Raw genomic sequence first — 6,251 nt, 5'->3', positions numbered from 1 at the left:
GCAATTGCATTTCCCTTAACCATAGGTCCAGGTAATGATGTATGTGCTCTAATATGTTGACTATAAAAGGGATGCTCACGCATCAAAATACAATTTTGTATTTTCATCAAAATTTCAGATACTGGACTAGACTGCTTAAAATTTCTGGCAGTCTCTAATGCTAAAACCACATTAACTACATAAACAGAATCAGAGATAATATTTATGGGCATAGGAAATCTTTTAAAGACTTCTAAAATCACCAAACATTCTACCAATTGAGGGGCTCCTGTTGTAAATTGCAACCTTACAGCCTTTTCATTGATTACATAACTTCCAACTCCTGTTTTGGATCCATCTGTATAAATATCAATGGCTCCCTTTATAGGGGTATTAGCTGTTACCTTTGGAAATATTACTGGATGTAATAACATAAAATGTAATAACGGGTGTTTAGGATAATGATTATCAATTAAACCAGAATAACTGCATCTAAGAATGGCCCATTCATCTATAGTAGCACACAGTATTTGCATTTGTGCGACAGTATAAGGGACAATTATGCTATCAGGCATTTTTCCAAAGTGAGTAATTGAAGTTTTTATCCCTTTGTGGGCCATATTTGCTACCATGGTGGGATAATGCTCTATAGTCTTATTAGGGGATATATGTGGATGTATCCATACTAAAGGACCATTTTGCCATAACACAGCAGTTGGCAGATTGATGGTGCGTAATATGCATAGGCACAAAGGTTCTTGCTCATTTATATGAGTTAACTGTGCTGTTTGGATCGCTTTTTCCACTTTCCTAAGAACATCAGAAGCCTCAGGTGTTAATTGTCTCAATGAGGTAATATGTGAGTCTCCTTCTAAAATTTGAAATAAAGGTTTTAATTCTGAAGTAGGGATCCTTAAATAAGGTCTAATCCAATTTATATCTCCTAATAATTTTTGAAAATCATTTAGTGTCTTTAGATGATCTTTTCTAATACTAATCTTTTGTGGGGTGACACATCGTAAAGTAATAGTAGCTCCTAAAAAATGACTAACATTAGACTGCTGTACCTTTTCTGGTGCAATACTCAAACCATTATTTTTTTAAAGTTTTATTAAGCAAGCCATAAGCTTGCTGTATACTTTCTTCTTTAGGTCCACAAATTACAATGTCGTCCATATAGTGACAAATTTTTAAGGAGGGGAAACCATCCCTAACCAGTTGCAAAGCTTTTCCTACATATAACTGACATATGGTAGGGCTATTTGCCATTCCTTGGGGTAATACCCGCCATTGGTACCTTTTATCAGGCTCCATATGATTAATAGAAGGCAAGGTAAATGCAAATCTAGGTTTATCTTTCTTATTTAATGGCATTGAAAAGAAACAATCCTTAATATCTACTACTATAATTCTCCAATCCTTAGGTAGAGCTGAGAGTAGGGGGAGTCCTTTTTGTGCAGGACCCATAACTTGCATTTGTGCATTAATGGCTCTTAGGTCATGTAACAATCTCCATTTACCTGACTTTTTCTTTACAACAAAAATGGGGGTATTCCAGGGTGATTGAGTGGGTTCCACATGTCCCAGGTCTAATTGTTCTTGTACTAATTCTTTAGCTGCTTTTAACTTCTCAGAGGGTAAAGGCCACTGAGGCACCCACACCGCGTCCTCTGTATGCCACGGAATGGGCAAAGGCTCTTCAGTGGCCCCTAGAAAAAACCCAGCCCTTTCTTGTCTGCCTTTACTGTGGCTTTAACTGGTGAAATTCTACCTTGTAAATTTTTTCCAAGACCTAGTCCAGGTATATATCCCATTCCTTTCATCATTTCCTTGCTTTTTTGAGAATAGTCATTAGTTAGTATAAAGTTCATAGCTGATAACACATCTCTCCCCCATAAGTTTACAGGTAAAGGGAGTACATAGGTTGAAAAAGCCCTGTCCTTCCTTCTTTATCTTTCCATTGTAAGGATTTTGCTCTTATAGTTGGGGTAGCCTCATATCCTAATCCTTGTAAGCTATGTGACGATTGATTAACTGGCCAAAAAGCAGGCCACCACTTACTAGATATAATGCTTTTATCTGCTCATGTATCCATTATACCTTGAAAGGGTTTTCCTTCTATTTGTAAAGATATGTACTTTATTTTCAAACCTACTCTTTCTACCCTTTGTACACTGCTTTTGCATATCACCTATTTTTGGTGCACCAAAAAACAGACAATAGAACACAGATATCCTATTTGAAGCTAAAAATATTTCCATAGGTCGAGTCCGGTGTGCGCAAGAAGTGGTGCCGAAAACCCGGGACAAGAAACATCTTCAGGCACGAGCAAAGACCCCCTGCTACAGGGAGGATTCAGAACTGCATCGCGGGGAAGGAGTGGTTAATAAAGGTTCCCGTAAAACAGACTGCTGAGAAGAATCCATAGGAGCCAGAGAGGAAGCAGGACGTCTCCCGTTTTCCGTCTGTCCCTAGGAGGGCTCTGAAATAGCTTATTTTCATTTTTTCTCCTTCTTCTAGGAATTCTGCACAGTGGCTGCTTCTAATAGTTACTCCTCTTTCCCTGAGAGCTATCTTTAAGCCTTTGATGAAGGCTGCCTCTTTAGTCAAAGTCCTCGAGAGGAGGGTAAATTGACTTAATTTTTGGGATGACAGTGAACAAGGAGGGGGGAAGCTATCACAAGACCAGAGGCAAGGATTATTATGAAGGCACAGACTTCTTTTCACTGAAGAGTCCCCTGGTATAGCCAAATCTGTGAGCCATCATCATGAAGACATTTGATAATGTGCTTCTAGGTTCAAGAGTGTACAGGGCTAGGAGCTGTGAGCTGTGATGTGTCCTGGGTGGAGGGGTAAGTTGGCTTGCAGGGAGGTGAGTTCTTCCATGAGCTCTGTACCCCAGAGATTGAGCATTGCTTGGGGAATATGGGGTCCCATGTGAATACAAGTGGTCCCAGTAGTCACCTAACTCAGCCAGTTAAAGCATAGGCCATCTTTGGAACAGTTGTGGAAGAAAGGAGATAGGCTGAAACAAGATGGCACGGACTGTCATAATAGGCCAGGTTTTACTTGCGGGGAGGACTGTGCTTGTACTTACACCATTACCAATACAGTTTGCACACCTACTCAACATTTTTATTTATATTTATCAGTGATGGGAAAATAAATCAATAAACGAGATATTCCATTCTTTTTACTTGTTCTAAGAGTTTAGGCAAATAGTACAAATGGGTGGAATTGGGACCTGAATGGCATTGTTAAGCTTTAAAGCGACTCACTTTATTTCTGATACTGACTAGTTTCCTCTTAGGGCAAAATTGGAGTTCGAGGGTTAGAGTGGAGGAGGAAAAAGGAGAGAAGGAGGAGGAAAAGAAGGAGGGAGAGGAGGAGGAGGGGGAGAAGGAGGAAAAAAGGAGAGGAGGAGGAAGAAGAGAAGGAGGAAGAAAAGGAGAGGAGAGGAGATGGGAGGAAGAGGAGGAGAAGGAGGAAGAGGAGGAGGAGGAGGAGTAGGAGAAGAAGGAGGAGGAGTAGGAGGGGGAGGAGGAGGAGGAGGAGTAGGAGGGGGAGTAGGAGGGGGAGTAGTGAGATAGGCTTCTAAACTATGGGTAAAGAACTTTAAGGCTCCCAGTGCGAGGGCATTTACAGTTCTGAGATCTATTGTGTATGAAAACTGGAGATGGGGTCAGAGGAACCATTGGATGAGTGACAGGCTAATTAATGTGCTGTTAATGCACATAACTGTTCTGATTTTGCCTCAAGCCCCCGGCCCTGACTTCCTCAGTACTTGGCATTTCTACCCTCACCCCCTCCTCCACCTTTGTTCTTTCTCAGATTCCTTCTCTGAATTTAACAGTATCCAGTAGTATTTGAAAATTACAAACATAATATATTGAATTCTCTATTTCAGCTTTACTGCAGTTTGTGCCTGAAGGCACTTTGCAGAGTGTGGCCCTCCCTTTTGTGTAATGTTGTTTGGACCCAGCCTTCCATATACACCCTTTATTTTCTTTTTCTTGGGGCCTGTGGGTCTCTTTGTAAATTCCTTTGGGGAGATGGATGCCCTGTGAATTCCAGACAAGTTGCTTAGGCCACCCTGCCCCAGGACCATTTGCTGTCGACTGGGTGCCTTTGCTGGCCTCCTCCACCCTTGGGTGGAGACAGAAGTCTAGCCTCTTGCTTGGTGGTGATGTTTTGGCTGTATTTTGTGAGTTTAGCCATATGACAGCCGGCTTCTTTCTCATTCCCTTTTGCTTTCTGCATGCCGAGCAGTGTAATGAAAGCAGGGAACCTTCCAGAAGGGGTGGGTATATTTTTATTTCTCTTTTAAATTTCTCAGACCCTAGAGCAACTGCCCAGTCTGTAGAAAAACAGGGATAGATTGTCCCTTACTGGGGATGTTGCCAACAGCGAGATTTTTCCTAAGGTTTATGGAAAATGCTAGTGATTAACTCAAGAGCAGAATAGCAGAATGAGTTCTGAACATCCTTTCCTACCTTTGAGGGCATTGCTCCTTCCTGTTTGCCTGTTTGTCCTCTTGGGCAGAAGCCACTCTGTTCCTTTGATCTCCAGCTGAAGCTATAGCACTCAGAATGTAGGTTTTGTTCTGATTCTTAAAGCTAAATAGCATGGGCTGTCTGGATAGTTTTATATCAACTTGGCAGAAGCTAGAATTATCTGAAAGGAAAAAAACCTCAATTGAGAAAATGCCTCCATAAGATCCTGCTATAGGACATTTTGCTATCATTAGTGATTGATGTGGGAGGGCCAAGCCTATTGTGGGTAGTGCTATCTCTGAGCTGGTGGTCCTGGTTTCTATAAGAAAGCAGGCTGGACAAGTCCCTTCCAGTCCACTGCAGCACCGGGGTTCCTGGCCTGGGGAATCTCCGGACACCTGCAAGGACCCACACAGGGTCCCCCATGGGATCCTAAGACCTCTGGTGAGTGGAACATAGCACCTACTCCAATCCAATCGCACAGGACCTGAGACTGCATTAACTAGGGAAGCAGATAACCTGGCCTGATCAGGGGCAAAAGTCCCTTCCGGTCCACTGCAGTACAGGGGTTCCTGGCCCGGGGAGTCTCGGGACACCCGCAAGGACCCACACAGGATCCCCCACGGGAACCTAAGACCTCTAGTGAGTGGAACACAGCGTCTGCTCCAATCCAATCGCGTGGGATCTGAGACTGCATTAACTAGGGAAGCAGATAACCTGGCCTGATCAGGGGCACAAGTCCCTTCTGGTCCACTCCAGCACCGGGGTTCCTTGTGCACTGAGTTTCTGGACATCCCCAAGGTCCTCACAGGACCCTCAGGGGATCTTAAGACCTCTGGTGAGTGGAACACAACTTCTGCCAAGAGGCAGGTTCGAACACCAGATATCTGGGCACCTTCCCTGCAAGAGGAGAGCTTGCCTGCAGAGAGTTCTGACCACTGAAACTAAGGATAGATCTAGTCTCCTAGGTCTGCTGATAGAGGCTAACATAATCACCTGAGGAACATGCTCTAACAAGAGACAACTATAATAACTAGCTCCAGAGATTACCAGATGGAGAAAGGCAAACGTAAGAATCCTACTAACAGAAATCAAGACCACTCACCATCATCAGAACGCAGCACTCCCATCCCACTTAGTCCTGGGCACCCCAACACAACCGAAAAGCTAGACCCGGATTTAAAAGCATATCTCATGATGATGGTAGAGGACATCAAGAAGGACTTTAATAACTCACTTAAAGAAATACAGGAGAACACTGCTAAAGAGTTACAAGTCCTTAAAGAAAAACAGGAAAACACAACCAAACAGGTAGAAGTCCTTAAAGAAAAACAGGAAAACACATCCAAACAGGTGATGGAAATGAACAAAACCATACTAGACCTAAAAAGGGAAGTAGACAGAATAAAGAAAACCCAAAGTGAGGCAACGCTGGAGATAGAAACCCTAGGAAAGAAATCTGGAACCATAGATTTGAGCATCAGCAACAGAATACAAGAGATAGAAGAGAGAATCTCAGGTGCAAAAGATTCCATAGAGAACATCGGCACAACAATTTAAGAAAATACAAAATGCAAAATACAAATACTTTAACCACAGAAAGATCCAACAAAGATAGAGAACTTCAGATCAATTTCCCTTATGAATATAGATGCAAAAATACTCAATAAAATTCTCGCTAACCGAATCCAAGAACACATTAAAGCAATCATCCATCCTGACCAAGTAGGTTTTATTCCAGGGATGCAGGGATGGTTTAATATATGGAAATTCAACAAC

This window comes from Mus musculus, chromosome 10 (genome assembly GCF_000001635.26).
Source record: "Mus musculus strain C57BL/6J chromosome 10, GRCm38.p6 C57BL/6J".
NCBI lineage: Eukaryota > Metazoa > Chordata > Mammalia > Rodentia > Muridae > Mus > Mus musculus.
The sequence above is the reverse complement of the archived record's forward strand: the minus strand, read 5'-3'. Positions refer to the sequence as shown.